This window comes from Corapipo altera, unplaced genomic scaffold, assembly GCF_003945725.1.
Source record: "Corapipo altera isolate COAL_440 unplaced genomic scaffold, ASM394572v1 201, whole genome shotgun sequence".
Classification (NCBI taxonomy): Eukaryota; Metazoa; Chordata; class Aves; order Passeriformes; family Pipridae; genus Corapipo; species Corapipo altera.
Genome location: NW_020884940.1, coordinates 3,398,727 through 3,416,579, shown reverse-complemented (window position 1 = coordinate 3,416,579; position 17,853 = coordinate 3,398,727). Strand labels below are relative to the sequence as shown.

At 49.9% G+C, this 17,853-nt stretch overlaps 1 protein-coding gene across 15 annotated transcripts in view; it reads right to left on the bottom strand.

Moving 5' to 3' along the window:
* Nucleotides 1-17,853, bottom strand: part of EPB41 (erythrocyte membrane protein band 4.1) — an 85,949-nt gene that overhangs the window by 57,787 nt on the left and 10,309 nt on the right. The gene's annotated exons all lie outside the window — the stretch shown is intronic.

Genomic DNA, 17,853 nt, shown 5'->3' with positions numbered 1-17,853 from the left:
TTTTTTTTCTCCTGCCTGAACACAGATGTGTTTACTTACACTGTGCCTCATTTACACTCAAGGTTTAACATAACAGGGCTCATTTTCTTCCCTTACAGTTTTCCAAGTGCAGGGGTAAAGCTTTTTTTTTTGCTTTTGTCGTTCTCCCTTTGGTTGTTTCCAAACCAAAGCTATAATTAGAAGCCAAGAGGGACTTGCACACTCCTTTGATAAAGAGCTGCCTGCTAGATAAATACCACCCCTGCACACACACACACACACACACACACACACACAGGCACCTGCCAGGACGTTCCGCTGCCGCACCGAGAGCCAGAGGGATGTTTGATGCTAAAAGCTCTTAACAGGTTTCACCACCGACTGCTCCAGCTCACACACAAGGGCTGTTCCTCCCCCTGTGGGCCGGGGACATCGTGTTTAACCACTTCATTTGTTACTGCATGGCTGCAAAGCGATTTGCATTCGCCCCAGTGCCTCAAACGCATCCGCCGCACCCCAAAACAACACCCCAAATTCATTAAAAATAACCATAACACACAGTCATTTGGATGTGATGAGCTGAGAAATGCACAGTATTTAAATCATCTAAGGGAACCACTTACAAGAAGGACTGGTGTGGCCAGAGCCACATTAGGCTCATCCTCCACCGAGCCCAGGTGAAAGCTGGCTGAAAGCATCCCCCACCCCAGCTTTAAGCAGGGCTTACTGCTTCAAAATTGCCACTGAATATCATAGAACAGTTTGGGTTATCCAGTTCCAATCATAGAACAGTTTGGGTTATCCCACTAGCCCAGGTTGCTCCAACCTGGCCTTGGACACTTCCAGGGATCCAGGGGCAGCCACAGCTTCTCCGGCCAACCTGTGCCAGGGCCTCCCCACCCTCCCAGGGAACAATTTCTCCCCAATATCCCATCTAACCCTGTCCTCTGGCAGTGGGAAGCCATTCCCCTTGTCCTGTCCTTCCATCCTGTGTCCCAAGTCCCTCTCCAGCTCTCCTGGAACCCCTTTAGGCACTGGAAATGGCTCTCAGGTCTCCCTGGAACCTTCTCTTCTCCAGGTGAACCCCCCCAGCTCTCCCAGTCTGTCAGGGACACTTAAACAAGTTAGTACTACACTACCCTAAGCTGATTTCCAGACCTTTTCTCCTGTAAATCAGCCACTGATCCTCCTCCTCTGAACACCAACACTCCAAAATATTCAATGCAAATTCTCCCCAGAAGAGCCTGCAGGGAGGGAAACCCCCAGGACACACTTCCTAACCCTGTGCTGCCAGGGTCTGCCCAGGGGCATAACAATGTGGTTTTGTTGCTGTTTTAATGAGTTTTAAGGAGTTGCACCAGATGCCAGGCTGAGCTAATTTATGTGGTTTGCTCTTCTATGCTCACTGCAACCATCAAACAGTGGAGACAAGGGGACTAAAATTACCTTTACAGTAATTATCAGCCTGAACATTGCACTTTAAAGTTTAATGACCCCCACCTAGGAGTGCAGGAAGGCACTGGCCAGCTGCAGATTATCCACAAAATCCCTCAATTCTTGGTTTTCTGGACAAGCCCCAGATGCTTACACCTCCAGATCAACATGAGGATGGAAAAGCCAGAGACCTCCTCAGCATCCACCAGCCTGGAACAACCCAGATCCAGCACAGCTGCAGCCTCTGGAGACAGAGCTGGGGCAACAAAAGCTCCAAAGAGCCCAGGAATAATGAGTCAGCAAGCAGGGAGGGTTTTGTGAGGCTGAGTTTCACTGGGTGGGTACAAACCACGGCAGGTTTGTATCAGCACTCAGCAGCCTGTGCTGCTCCCGAGCTGGGGAAGGCTTTGTTTCAGGAAGGGCCAACCTTTTCTGAAGTCTCCTCTTCTTTCAGGGCTCAGTATCATGTGCAACACACAGAGAAGGAGAAATCCATCCCCAACACAAACCTTGAGCTGTAAATTCCCAGTATCACAGAAAGAACCCAACCTTCAACCATTTGAAAACTCACAAGACCAGGCAGCTTGGCTTTAGAGCCCACTAAGAGCTAATTGAAGTCCCCAGCAAAACCAGCAGAGCCTGTGGAAGCACAGGGCCCACCAGGCCTTTCCCAGCTGGCTGCAGCAATGGGAAATGCAAACTGGGATGCTGCTGACCTTGCCTCAGACTGGGAACAGCAAAGCATCTTCTCTGGGCACCGTGTACAAGAGGGAGGGAGGGAGACAGCTCCTCCAGAAAGCTCCCCTCTTTTTTTTTTCCCTTTTAAATAGTGCAGGTGATGAGTTAATTCCAAACTCTGCGTCATTCCCAGAAAATCATCCCATGGTCCTTCTGCCTGTGCCCAAGGAGAGCACGCAAACATCCAGCACCATTTAAACCTGGTTCCACGTTCCCAACAGAGATGATCCACAGGCAGCAAACCAGTCACTCAGCTGTTTTCCCAAACACAGGAGTCAGAAGCTGTTTGTAAAGCCTCGAGGTACTGACTCTGTTTGACTGGGACAAACTCCAGTGCCACCAGGGCCCCAGAAGGACGTTGCCCCAGTGAATGCAGGGCCACGTACCCCAAAAGGGCACTGTGTGTCCCAGGCACGCACTTGGACACTTCACACCACCTCCATAGGGATGGTTTTCTGCCCACTTTTCCTGCTCGTGATGCTCAGTGACCCCAAAGTCACCCTTCCCCTTGGGGTGGCTTTGCAAGCTGGGGAGCAAAGGAGAAGATGGTTCCTGGAAAATCACAGCAGGTTTTGCAATGCCTCCCACACAGAGGATGTTCCCCGGCAGCCCTTCAGGGATCCTGAACTGCAGTGACACCCTCCCGGAGCCAAATGAGCAATGGGAGATCAGTGTCAGGATTAGAGAGACATCCTCAGCAGTCCCCATCCCAGGACAAACCCATTCTCTTGGCACAGCCAGGGAGAAGCCCTCAGTGAGCACAGCTTCCTAATATTTCCATTACACAATGTTCACTGTCCCAGATTTGGTGCAATTTGGCCCGTTTCATGCATGTAAAAGCACCTCAGGGATGCCTGAAGGTTCTGCCCTGCTTTCAGCACCTCACACACATCTCTCCTCTGCTTCTACACAAGATCCACAGCATCATCCCAAAAGAGCCAAGAGCCGGTGATGGCACTGAGTGGGGAGACACCAAACCACCACGGGGTGACACAACTGTCACCTCCCAGAGGCTGCACCCCAGGGGATAAAAACCCTCCCATTCCCAACAGGAACCAAACTGGAGGAAGTGTGGAGCAGCAATTAAACATGTTCTGTGCTCAGCAGTCAACTACAGACACAGGTCAGTCCTGTCACCTCCCGGAGCTGCTCTTTTCAGCAGCAGAATCCCCCACTCAAAACTCGCCCTCCAGCAGTTTCCACCACTTCTGTCTGTTTGTTTTTTCCACCCAGCAGTGAAATCAGGCAGCTTTAGTTTTTAATCCCCTTAATTAGGGGTGTGCAGCAGCCTTCATTCCTTAATTACATCCATTGACACATCTGATGCAACACATTTACAAACAACCATTTTCACTGGAGATGGCTTTGAATCAAAATTGCCGTCATTCCCACACTGGCTGCGCTGTGTCACCAGCGGGGAGAAGACACAACACGACGTTCCGGATGCTTTAACAAGACACACAGCTTGGGAATGCCATTTTCATTAAATAATCACCTGTTTCTTTGGCAGGGCTCAGGAGAAACCCCTGGCAGTCTGAGGCAGCAGAGTGGGAGCGCAGCTATCAGAAGTTTAAAGTAAAAAAGCCACCATCCATTTCAGGCAATCCTCTCACTGTTGTCCCATGGGATCAAGGGGTGATATTTCAGTGCCTAACCCGGTGATTTTGGTCCATCACCATTCCAAAGCTCTGTTAACAGGGTGCTTAATTTCAGCTGCTCAGCTGCCAGGAATCCCTTTGATCCTCTGGGAGAGCAAACACCCAGCGAGCACTTTATCACCCCCACTTCTGCTGCAGAACCAAACTAACGATGCTGACACCTCCCACCTGCCCACAGAGCCAGGACAGAGTTATCTCACGGGGAGCCTGTGCTCACTCCTGCTTTGAATTCCTGCCCCGGATCCCATCCGGATGCACTAATGGCTCACCAGGACATGGCAGCTGAGCTCCAGCAGTAGGAAATAGTGAGCAGGATATTAAATACCATCTTGGGGGGAAGGGTGAGAACTGATTTTAAAAATGGGATGGAAGGTAAGATGGTGTTGTGAGGTTTCAGTGCTGGAGACCCAAGTAAGGATCCATGCTGGTGCTCACAGCTCAGCTCCAGCATCAGCCCAGGGTCGCTGCCATCATTTGCATGGAGGAAATGTGCACAAACATCGCTTTCTTCAGACTACAGAAAGGAAAAGGAAGTTGTGTTCACGCTCAGCACTGCAGGGAGGGGTCAGAAACACATTCTGCACCCACATCCAGGGGCTGTTTGCTCATATTTTCGGTTGCCGCCCTCCTTTCTGCGCTGGATGGGTTGGTGTGGGAGGGTGTTGTGGGTTGTGATTTCACTGAACAAACAGCAGCAACACCACATTTCACCAGCTCTCAAGAGGTATTTTTTACTTCTTCAACGCCCACCTTTGCCACCCAGCACACCAGGCCAGTGTTAGTGCCGAGTCTCACCCTGGTGCTCCTGGATGGTCCTCGTGTTTGTGAACAAAACACTGCAGCACCTTCCCCTCCAGCCACACTTAATCCTGCTGATCCAAACAGCTCCACCCAGGAGCTCCATGGGCAACATGCACTAAAAGGATGTCTCCCACCCTCCTGTCCAGCTGCACTGCATCTCTCTGCCTTCCACCACCCCTCGATCCCCTCCTACCTTCTCTCCCCACTTCCAGGGGCTGCCCAGGATCTCCACCCACTCACACCCTTCCCTCGAATCTTCTCCCTTTCATCCTGCATTAAACACCACACTGGGAGAAGCTTAACATCCCCAAGGGCACTAAAGGGAGCCTGGGCATGGAGGCAGGTGGACACGAGGAACTGGGGCAGCACTTGGAAGTTGTAAATCAGCTTTCTCCACTCCCACCAGTGTTGGCACACACCTGCCGTGGCACAGCCAGGACACTGCTGGCCACCAACCTGCTGAGAAGACAACAGCAAACACCTCCCAACTGTTTAAACACTGCAATATTTGAATGTAAGTGAAAAGCCATTAAAGACCAAGCATTTCCTTCAGTAGGGATAAAGCATATGCAGAAAACATCAGCTGGTTTAAACCTCTCCCTGTTAAAATAAATCATAGCTGAGGATAGTGGTGCTTTCTGGATAAGCTACTGGCCTTGTGTACACAATTTAGCATCCCATTGATACTTATTTTGTGAGTTAGGTCTCAAAATAATCCTTACTCTATTGAAAGTGTGTGCCTGTGTGTGTGCACACCCTCCCCCCGACAATATAACGGTGGGAAGAACAGCCACATGTTTTTTTGGAGAAGCTTTGCTTATTTTTCCCTTTTTTATATTTAAATCCCAGTTGTGCAATTGCCTCACGCACAGCTGAAGCCTCATTGAGCCCAACAGTGCTTCATCCAGCTGAAAGCTCTGCAGACTCCCAGGGTCCCAGGTATTTATGAAGTACCAAAACCAACAGAAAATTAAGAATAAACCATATCACCCTCAGTATTTTGGACTCAAAAAACTACTGGTCTTGCCCAGCACCCAAGACTGAAGACTAAATGGAGAGCCCCAGCTAAAACTGTGCTGCTGAAGGGCTGCAAGTCCCACAGTTGCAATTCCAGACAAGTGAGCCGCTCTTTTCACTGTGCTGCTGACAGCAGGAGCCACACAACAATATTGCTGAAATCCACATTCATGCAGCACAAGGGGATAAAATGCCACACAAATCCTCTTTTCTGCAAGCTCTGGTGATATCATTGTTCGGGTTAAAACTGCCATGAGGAGACCCTTCAAACGAGGCCAGGGGGAAAGAGTGGAGAGAGCAAAAAGCATCGGTGAGCTCACCCAGGCGCCCCGACCAGGCGGCTCCTGCCAAACCAGCTCTTTGCTCCTCCAATAAATACATCCTTAAACCACCTCCTCTGCACTTCCTTCAGGTTCTCCTTCTATACACCTGAGCTGAAGGTAAATGGTCGCCTGTTCCTCTGTAAGATGAAAATAATGAACGTGCACACAAGGTCTGAGGGGGCTCAGCTCGCTCCGAGGCACCTCCTCGACGGTGCAAGCCGTGAGCAGGGCATGAGGAAAATGAGAGTAGACAAAATGCCACACCAGCTGCAGAAAGCAGGTTGGTTTTTGCAGCCCTCGCAGTGGCAAGAAGTGTGGTTTAAGAATAAAAAGCAAAAACAAGACAGAAACAAATGCAACGAGCTGGTCTCCGTTCAGGACGCCACCGCACAGCCCGAGCTTGCTCCAGCTCCCCAACTAAACAAGCCGCAAAAACTCTTTTGAAGTGACCTACAACTCCAAAACAAGAACATTTCATTCTCTTGCTCCTAAGCATGGGAGATGCTTAAAAAAATATCTGCCTTACCGGGTTTTGCCCTCTCTTCAGCACCCGGGGAAGGAGGAGAGGACCTGCCCTGCTCTGCTCCGCACGCTCCGGATCGCTGCCTTTGCTCTGGAGCGCCCGCGTTGAGCACAGACCTCGCTCGTGCCTCCCGTCACTGCCATGTGGATTTGCTGTTTCCCAGGAGTTTTACCTGCTGACACTACAACTGCAAGCCTGTTTGGTTTATTTAACCATGCTCCTGCTCTTAAGCTACCATCCAATTACTGCTCCCAATTACTCGGCGCTCAAGAGCCGACGTTAATTACAGAGCACCCTGCGCACGAGGCTGCTGCCGGCTGCGCTGCACGGAGCTTCAAACCTGCTGGCATCCAGGACCAGCCTCTCCTCTGGGGGAAGAAACACAGATTCCTGGTCTCAGTGGTGGAATAATAGCCCTGAGCATGAAGAGGAGGTTTGGTGAAACAGGAGAAGGTCATTGCAGCCTCACCGCCCAGATCTCAGCAGCCCCTGGGATCCCCCCGGCATCCACAGCACTAAATATCTGTTTTCTCCTTTGGGATTCAACAAAACACAGCAGCAGTTGAGGACTGGGGTTGTTAACTCAGGGGATGTGGGGCACACATCAGTAACAGCAGCCAGCACTGTATAAATGCAAGTGAGTTCTAAGTGCCTTTGGAAAACCAGCCAAAAACAGGAGGATGGAGACCCCAAACTCCCCAAAATACAGAAAAAACACCTGAAAAAACATTGCCCTCCAAGCACAGGTCACTTTATACCATGACTTGAGCTTTTCAGGCATTGACACCGGACCTGGAAGGTTAAGACCCAAAACAACTCCCTGTGGCAGAGCCCTGGGACACGGGAGCACAGTGTGAGCCTTCGGGAACGGCACGGAACGACCCTTTGCAGCTGGGAGAGCCTTCACAGACACACTGGCATCTGCAGGCAGCAGTGCAAGAAGTTATTTTGCAACTCACATTGCTCAGATTTAATAATCCCCCTGGTGAAAGACACCCTGCTGTAGGACTTTGAGAAAGATCCCGTAAACTCTGGCCTCTTCTTTTCCTTTCTACAAATAGATCTCTATTGCACAATGCAGTGCCACTGTGTGAAACAGCAATGTGCCAGAAGGAAATAGCACTTCACCATGATTATCTACTCATTTTTTATCAAATGTTAGATTTTTTTTTGCTCAAAGTGTGCGTTTTAACTTGTGTGGTGTGGTGCACTTTCAAAGGGTTTCACCACCAGCAATGCAGAACTCAGTCTTGACGACAGCAGGGAAGAGACTTCTACATACAAGAGGAAAAATAAAAAGGTGAATAACTCCAGTAGGGCTTGGAGATCCCACTGCAGCATCAAGAGGGCAGTGGCATGAACTGCTCCCATAAGGAACGTGCCTGCACAGGGACACAGGGAGATGTCCCATTCCTGGAACTGCACCAGTCGAGTCCTGTGGGGCTCGTGCCTCTCTAACCCACAATATATTTCATATTAAGGGCAGCAATTAACTCAATTAGTGGTCACCCAGCGAGCTGCTATGTTACAGAAGGAGTTCATTTTAAGGCAGCAAACCCAACTTCCAGCATGGTTGGAAACAGGAAGATGCTGCACAAGCACAAACGTGCTGGTGCCACTGGGAAATCGGGAATGGCTGCATAGGCTCCTGCTGCAGGTGGCTGATCCCAAACACTGCATTAATGCCAGATGGGTGGATCTCGGATTTCAGACGAAACACACACATCCCCATTTACAGTGATTCAACCCAAAAAGACAGTCCTCCTACTAAAATGCAAGTGTCACATCCTTTTTTCCCCACAGTAAGTGCAGATCACACATATGATCACTGCAAAAGCCATAAGGGACTGTGCCGGGTACCACACTGGCTCATTACTTGTGTGACAAATTATCAACTTGAAAATCAAATATCTGCACAGCTCCAAGCTGAATTTTTTTTCCAATTTGCATTTTTTTCCAATTTGCATTTAAAAAAAAAAATTATAATTCACTGCTTGGAGCAGCAAAGATATATTTTTCTTTAAAACACAGCAACAAATTTCAAGCATATTTCCCAAAGCACCATCAAAGAGCTCATTGCTGCCGATACCAAGAGGTCTGGATCTTTTTGTGTCTGGAAATCAACTTTTAATTTTAAGCTTGTCCAAAGCCTGGGGTTCTCCCAGGTTGTTTTCAACAAACTTGCCCCATCCTGAGCTCTAATGACTCATCTCCAGACATCTCTGACTCGCAGCACCTGAACTGCTGCACCCATGAAACACCTTGTGACTAGGCAAAACCACAGTCCATGGGTGGGAAAGCAAGGCAAGGAGATTAACTTGGGAAAAACAGACAAAAACTGCATGTTCCCCAGTTGGTGTTTCCTCTGGAGATGTGGAACTGAGCGACTGCTGGGTTTGGCTGACGCTCGGCGTCACGGGGTGCAGCCAAAATCCCAAATGCTGTTGCTCCATTAGCAAAGCTCTGATGATGTTTTCCAACAGAGAGGCTTGTGATTTTCCCTCTCCACTTGTTTTCTGTAAATGTCTCATAATATTTTCTCAGGGAGTGTTTCTGCTGACGGGAATCGGGGGGGAAAAACAGGAGCAGACCCTTGAGGTAACACAGGAACAACCCACCCACAAACCTCCTGCTTCAAGAGGTGCACAGCTGCAGCTCCACTTGATGTCTTCCCCCCCACAAACCAGCTCGAAAATTTACTAGAACAGGTGTTTTTAATGAAAAAACAAGTGTTCTTTACCTAAACCAAGACGTTTTTCTAGTGGCAAAGCTCAAGTGCTACAAAAGTTACAAGTAATCAAAGCTTAGTTTCAGTATAACTCACCACTCCTGGGTTTTCTGCCACAGTCAGAAGCTTCAGAAGGTTACACTGTTTCCAAAACAAGCACAATCTAGCTACAATTTTCCAGTTTATTTTACAGTTAATACATCAAAAGGGCAGAGTTCTTTGTTTCTTTACAATTGTACTTTCAAAGGCCCAGGCAGGAGCTGCACAGGAACTGAGGGCTTTTCGCATCTGCTCCTACCACAGGAGTGATTTACAACTGTTTGTGCTGAGAAATCATGAGAAATGGTTAATGTACAACCACTCCCCCCAGCACACAGAGCCAACCCTGTAATCAGGTTGGTGCCTCAACAAGACACCGATGAGCTCTGTGCACACCTTGCAGCCTACAGGGTGCTGGCACCTGCCCCCTCACCTGTGTTTGCAGGGAACCTTATCACTGGCACAGATGTAGCTCAGACACTTCAAAAAAGTATAAAAAAAGAGTTTAATTCCACCCTACTTGCATGTGTTGTATACAATGCAACGTATGTGCATCCCTAGATGGCTGGCCTGTGTTGGGATTAGCACTGCGTGGATCAAACCCCCCCTGTGCCATAACCAGGTTCATGCTGGAGAGTCCAGCTCAATTATAAAAAAAATAAATAAACCTGCAAGAAAAGCCTCACAGTGAAATACCAAATTTCCCTGTAATTGCAAGTCTCCTTTCTTTGCCCAACTCATCCCTCATGTCCATTATCTACTTCCATTCCTGCCTCCGGATCCAGTTCCCCCCAGCTCTCCCTCTCGATTCATCATGCAAGGGGAACTCCTTTTTTAATAAACCACACGTCTGCAAAAGGAATATCACCATTTGTCATCACCAGGGCACATGAAGAGAGTCAACCATCATTTTTAAATAAGCCAAGAGCAGCGGCTGCAAAACACGAACCACTAACACTGTCCCTGCCACTGCTGGTTTTCCCACTGGCATCTGATGGGTGTTTGCAGGTGGGAGCAAGAGCACCTGAGCCAGGAAGAGGAATATTTCCACACTGGTGTCCCAAAACTGAGGGGATGGGAGACACCAGCTACTCAAAGCACCTCGCTTCGGAACAAAATAAAACAGAAAAAAAAACTTGCTCCAGTGCACAAAAGCAAGGGGGAAAAGGTCGTTTTTTGACATGAACACACTCAGGCACTGCAAGTCCCTTCAGTTCTTGTTATCAAGGGGATATACAAACCTCAGTGAGGACCCCAAACCTCACTGCAGAGAGAGGTGTCCTGCACGAGGGATGGGCACACCAGCTGCTCTGACCTCATCAGGCAACCCCAGCTTTATTCCACCATTTCCCGGGGGGAGGGAAGGGAAGTGCAGAGACAGGCGGGAGCAAACAAACTGATACAGCCGCCCATAAACAAAGGAAGTGTTTTCTGAAGGCAGCATCGAGGTGGACAGGATGGAAATAACAGAAGCAGCAGTTACAACAACAACAACAAAAAGCTCCAGGAGAAGTCTGAAGAAACTATTTCTTCCAACAACACACACTGGAAGAGGTATCAGAGGAATTCAGCACGTGGCCATTTCCCTGCTGTCGCCAGCACACCCTTCCCATGTTGATGGAGTTGCTCTCACTGCAGATAAACCCCCTTCTCCAGGGGTCTATCCCGTGCCTGTCCCCTACAATATTAAATTATTATTCAGAACTCCCTGGAGAATGAAGCCAGCTCATCTGTGTGACTAAGTCAGCAAACCCATGTGTCTGCAAGAGCTCTTTTCCATCATGTTTAAACACCCAGGAGGGGCCTGGCTGCACATGAAAATCCACAGAAAAGCAACGTATATTTACCCCGCAACTTTTCCCTCCCAAAATACTTCCTCTTCCTAGTTGTTCCCCCTCTCCAAGAAAGTGTAGGGATCCTCAAACCTTTGTGACTAGAGCTAGGTACAAACACTGAAAATGGGCATTTTCTCTGCAGCTGGACTCCTCCCCAGCCCCTAAACGCTTCCAGCTTGTCCCAGACGAAAGTTATCCCAGCAGCTGGACCAGGGAGCCCACACCAAGTTTACCACGTTGCTATTGGATGTGCTTATTCACCAAGACTCTCAGGAGCTGCTCACCACACACACTCACTCTCAAGTTGGCAGTGGGAGATAAAAGAGCAGCGATATCGGCATCGGCCACCGGCACCGACCCCAGGAGGGATGGAGGGACGTGGATGAAGTGCTGCTCTTCCCTGGGATGGAGGAACACCAGGGAAGTGCCTGGTATTCATCCCACCTGGTTTCTCACTGCTCAAATTTTAATAGGCCACTGAATCCTAAAAATTAAATCCTAAAAACTCTGTTTTCTTGCGTGGAATGTGCCCCCTCCCTGCTGCAAGCAGCTTGGGAACACAACCTCTGCCTGTGTCAGGGCATGTTTACAAGATAAATGGACTTTCTATTACCTCTGCACACTTACACACACTCACACAGGAGAAAGAGAGATGCTGGTTAAGTGACTTTTTTTTTTTAACTTCATACCAACAACCCCCCCACAATTTTAACCCACAATTTCCATCCTGCCTGTCAATCACTGCCAGCCAACAGTTGCAAAACAGGTACTTGGGACAGAAAACTTTGGCCTAATGCTGGATTTCAAGGCTTTTCAGACAAAAATAAGCAGCTGAGTTTTCATTTACACGAAGAGCAGGAGAGCTCCCTTGTCCAGGGAGGATGGCAGCTCATCACTGCTCTTTTCCAAGGGGCTGCATCCCTGGAGGGTCCCACCAGCTCGTGTCTGATGTGCAGGTCAAGGTGACACTGCCTGGATGTGTGTCCTTACAAGCAGGACTAGAACACCATGTGCACACAGAACACAGAATTTAAAGGACAGACCAGCTTTTTTGGGGGGATTCAAGGGGGGTTTTTTTGTCAGACTGCAAAATGCCACCCTGAGCTGCCTCTGCATCTCTTATATTCTCTTACATTGGTTGTAGAACTCCCTTATCCATTGTTTCAGAACTGGAAGGCAGCAGCAAGGCAGGGCTGCAGGAGAAATATTTCCTGGCTAGGGCAGCTAAACTGGACCTGAAAGATCTTTACCCTTCCATGAACCAGCCCCTGCCCAATGACAAATGACTCCTAAAACTCCCCAGGAATGGTCACCAGCTGCATGTTTCTCATTTTCCGAGTGCCTGGCTCGAGGCACCGCGGGCAGAAACCGGGGCTGGAATATGAAACGTTCCAATCGTGTCAAAGGGATAAAACCAAACCACCCTTCGAGCTGTCCCAGAGCATCCAGCCCCATCTCACCAGAGAATTGCAAAGACCAGCTCACGCTTCTGATCCATTTGCACACAGGCACCACAGATGAAGCCGGGCGGGAATTATTAATCCCGTCTTCGGAGCAGAGTTTGAATAGCGGGGAATAAAATACAGCCCGAGGCCCTGGACACAATGGGATGGGACTGTCCCCACTTACATCCAGCTCTCTCTTACGTTCAGTGATACACAAGCCCCGGGGAGGGGGGGGGGAAAGTCCATATGGAATCACGTTCCGAGCCCGCTCCAGCACGGAAAGGCGGGAGATGCTGCGGGACCAGCACGCGCCATCTTCCACCTCCAAGGGTTTGGCTCTGCAATTCTACTATAAAGCCGCGTGAGCAGCTTAGTTATTTATTTAACTAAAAGCTTTTAATTATCTCTCTCACACACGCGTGTTACGTGGGGCGGGGAAGGGGGGGAATAATCAGCCTACAACCGGTGACCCGTGGGTTCAAAGGAATTGTGGTTTTCACAGAAACAGCTAACTAGCCCAGTTCTTCTCCTGCTGCTTCCAAACAGTGTCCTCATTCCCAAGCTCCAGCCACGGTGTGTTTGCTGCAGCTACAACTCGGGCTGAGTTGATCCCGTGTGAGTAGGACTCGGTTTGGGCAGAGCGAAGCTCCTCCCCAGGTCTGGGCTCCAAGGTTTCCTCAGGAGGGTTATTCCACGGTGTGACCCTGTTGGGAAGCCAGGCTGACATCCCATGGCACTCAGGCTCACCAGCAGATGGACTGGGCTGCTCCCCAAAAATGCGTGTGTGGGAGGGAAGCGCCCAACGACGGAGCTCTCCCATCACCCCAAGGAGAAACAGCTCCCGGAGCTGCTCTTCTTCCCACAGCTTTCAGGCTCTCCACTGAGATCAGGGAGGTACAACATCCTCGGTCCCCTCCAAAAGCACCAGAGTTCAAGTGCTGTGAGGCTTTATAAATTATAAATTACAACCCACTGCTGTCGATGTTTGCTCTGAGCACAGCAGCTAAAGCAGGCTGGCATGGGAATTTGTTTAAAAAAGCCCGGATCAGAAATGCAGCAGGGTCTGCAGGAGCGTGCCCTGGAAGAGTACAATTGCCTGAACACACCCCCCAAACCCACACAATTTTCCTCTCTGTGGAACTGCTGTAAAAAAAAAAAAAAAAAAAAAGAGATTTAGTTCATCTACGTGGACAAATTAAAAGCATTTGCTTTTAATACACAATGTGAGGGGAATTACAAAAGCAAAAATTCACATAAATAGAAAAACAAGCGTAAACAACCGACTGAACGTAAAGAAACTAATAATATTAATCTGGATTAAGTACAAGCCATGAACATTCCTACCTAATCCATCCGATGGGCAGAGATAAATCCCTGCTATGCAGCATCCTACAGCTCTTTGCAACTTAAGGAACCACAATACTGATCAAAACAGCAGTAGATGAGACATATAAAGAGAAATCTTTACGTACAGCCCTCTGCTTAATCTACACAGGATTACAGCAAAAGCCAAGCACCAAGAAAGCAGAACAACCATTGCAAAAGATCCCCAGGCCCAGGGTGCAACTTCCACTCCCGATGCAAAGCTCTCTGGAGCTTCCCCAGAGAGATGCAGGACAGCAACAGAACACAGCTTGGAGCCTGAACAACCTGAGCAGCTGCCATTTCTTAACGCTCCAGGAAAGGGAGAAGTCATGGGCAGGGAGAAGTCAGGAGTTTAAAAGCACAAAGTCAGGTTGATGGTAGGAAATGATTTGCATCCATGGAGCTGCTGCAGGGCCCTCAGACTCCCCTGTTAAAGCAACACCTCCGATTCATCACAGCTTATTCCCAGGGATGTAAAAGCAGCTCCAGCAAGTCTAGGCACTGACCCAGTGAGGCACATCAACACAAGCCCAGCTTCAGATCCCCACTGCAGCCCCACACATGCCTCCATCCACAGCAGGATGGGAAGCTCCCACTGGGAGCAGGGATCCCTCACTCAGGCACCTGGGGAAAGCCAGAGCTTTCCCACCCACCATGGGCACAAGATCTCTGAGGATCACTGACTTCTCAGGCTTCTTCCAAGAAATAGGTGCAATATGGCAGTAAGGGGCTGAAAAAAACCCACTCTGCAGTGGAACTGGTACAGACAAATGAAGAGCCTCTCAGCACACACTCCTCACTGGAGAACACAAGGAAAGGTGTTTGAGGAGAAACTCCTGGCCAAATGCTGTGGACACACAGTCAACACCTCCACTGAACTGCCCCGAGGATGAACAGCAGGAGGTTCACTTGCTGACCCCAAAAATCCAAGATCCCTTTGAGATGCTAAATAACCCCTGGTGAAAACACAGCACAGAGCCACTACTTTCAATCAGCAACCTTCTGTACACACAACTTTATTCCAGCACATTGCACACCACATTCACATCATCATCATCCTGCCATCAACATATCAAAGCACACGGAGCATCCCAACGTCCCTGCAAGCTACCCCGGCACAGCAACACTTTGATGGCTAATGAATGAATTTGTAGGGGTGGTTGGTTGCTCACTGGAGAAGCCAGGTCCCCACCTCCCATCCATTCTAATATCTGCTCGACAAGCAGTAAATGGGGCGTCGGGAGAGACATGTTCTACCACTTTTTGAAAATCAAACGCTGTCAAGCGAAAAATCCCGTGGTCGCTCATGCAGAGCGCGGGTAGTTGGCAGGGAGATGCCACAGCCAGGAGCTGTAGGTTTGGAGTATCACTGTCTGAAGCGTTTTTTTTAGGCTTTGGGAACATACAGTGTTTGGAAACGGGCCGAGAATGGTCCTCCCTCCTCGGGAGCGTTGCTTTCCCTGCGAACGCTTTGCGTCTGATAATCTTATTTGTTTTAAATTGCAATTGTGAGACCAGACGAAAACACAGGTAATTTCCATTCTCCTAATCTAAACTGATAGAGGAAATAACGAATGTGTTTATGTTAGGGGAAAAATAATCATCCTTCTCTCTGTTTCATAAGGCTCTAATTGAGTTTTCACGGTAAGGAGTGCTATGTTTATCCCGATATTTACCTTCCACAGCAGATTATGTTTGTCCATGGGAATCCTAGAAAATCCTCACCTTCTTTATTAAGGCCATGGCAGCAGAGATATGCAAAGGACCCCACTGCCTTTTGAATCACACTCAATGTTCCAAATCATCCCAGAAACACAGCTGAAGATGCCAGGGGCTGGCACGATGTAAAATATAAACATCAAGTGTGTCAGCACCACTGACACGAGACACACACTGCAAGCAGGACAGCCCTCAACAACCACCACAACACTGCAGGAAAAGCTTCAAGTCCTTAAAAATATGGTTGGACCAGCCATTAAAAAAGGAAAAAAACCTACTTTGGACCTCCTTAAAGCAGCCTTTGAAGCAAAGGGAGCAGCAACACACAAGTCAGCTTATCGTGAAAGGAACTGCACTCCGGGCACCAGGGCAGAGACAGCGGCCAGGGCAGAGCCCCTCTGCATCCCCCATCCAGACCCAGAGTGTCCTCCACCCCCCCGAGACCTTACAGGGATTATTTTTACATTCAGCAACTCAACTGTGAGTAAGAATGATCACTAATTCAAAGACCATCCCTCCAGATCTACCAAACTAAGGCAAATGAAACCCAGCGTGTTTTGAAGGCTTAAGATACTAAACAGAAAGAGCGAGGTAAGGCAAAAATTGAGCTTGTGGTGCTGCTCAGAAATAAGATTTTCATGGAATAGTTTGCGTTGGAAGGGACCTATTTTGCTTTGCTTCTCCACTACCTTAATTAAATTATAACACACAGAAATATAACTGAACCAGCACAGCACCTGCCCCAGGATTTGGACCATCTCTAAGACATTTTCTCTTTGCTGCCAAGCATGCAATTCTTGAATAACCATTTACACACCCCCAGCAGGCCCCTGCCCAAAACCACCCCCTCCCAAACCACACACAGTCCTCTGGGCACACAAAGGGGGAGCAAGTTCCGTTTCCCCAAGAAACACGGAAGCGAGGGCCCGGGACACTTGCAGCCACGGCACTCACAGAGGTGGTCGAGGTGGATTTTAACTCATTCCAGACCCTTTGGAGCTGTTTTCATTGCGAACGGTGCCCCTCTGGAGATGGGAAATAAAAATATGCCTTGGTGGAAAATCCTGTTAGTTGGAGAGTGTCGCTTCCCAGCCGGCTGAGGTGTTTTCCTGAGCTGGAATTCAGAGGGAAGTGGGATGCACGGCTGGGAAAGAGCCTTCACCTGGCTGCTGGTGCCAGACCACGGTACCCACGTTTGTCCCACGGGTGTGTGAGCAGGTCCCCGTGGGTTTACAGAGCCCAGAGCAATTCCCTGCCAGCCCTTCCCCGCCATGTCTCCTTCCTCCTCCTCCTCCTCCTGCACAATGGACTCCGGGCAGAGCTGGGGACTCCGGGCAGAGCTGGGGACTCCGGCTCGGCCACGGCAGCCCCCAGGCACCCCCTGCCGTAGTGACTGGGTGCCGGCTCCCCTGGGCTGTCCCCATCCTGCTATCCCTGTTTCTTGGCTCCTGCAGGATCTGCCTCGGGCTGAGCCTCAGCCTTTCGGCTTCCAGTTCTCCATGACACACGGAGGGAGCGCTCACACATGAGCCGTGCACACACACACAGAGTGCAAACACGATACGCGGTGCACACACACAGTGCAAACCCATACACCACGCACAGACACACCGGGCACACGCACACAGAGCGCAAACCTGCCGTGCAAACACAGACACACCACGCAAAGACACACATACACCGCGCAAACACCCAGTGTGCACACACACACACACACACAGAGTACACACACACAGTGCACACGCACGCAGTGCAAACACGCCATGCAAACACAGACACACCGTGCAAACACCCACCTGGTGCAAACACACCAGGCACACGCACACACACACAGAGCCCGCAGCAGCCGCACCGCACACCCCCCCATGCCCAACACACACACGCGCGGTGCCCGTGCGGACCACGCGTGCATCCTCCAGCACCCCACGCACCCGCATCCTGTACCCGCACAGGGGCTCGGAGCTCAGACAGTGCGAACACAGACACACGCACACACACAGACACACACACAGACACATACAGACACACACACAGACACACGCACACACACAGACACACACACAGACACATACAGACACACACACAGACACACACAGACACACACGCACGCACCCGGTGCGGACACAGACGCACCTCTCGCACTCGCACCCCGCGCACAACCCCACACGCGCACGCACACGTGCCCACCCGCGCAGGGGGCCGCACGGACCCGCCGCCGGCGGACAGGCGGACACGCAGACACACGGACC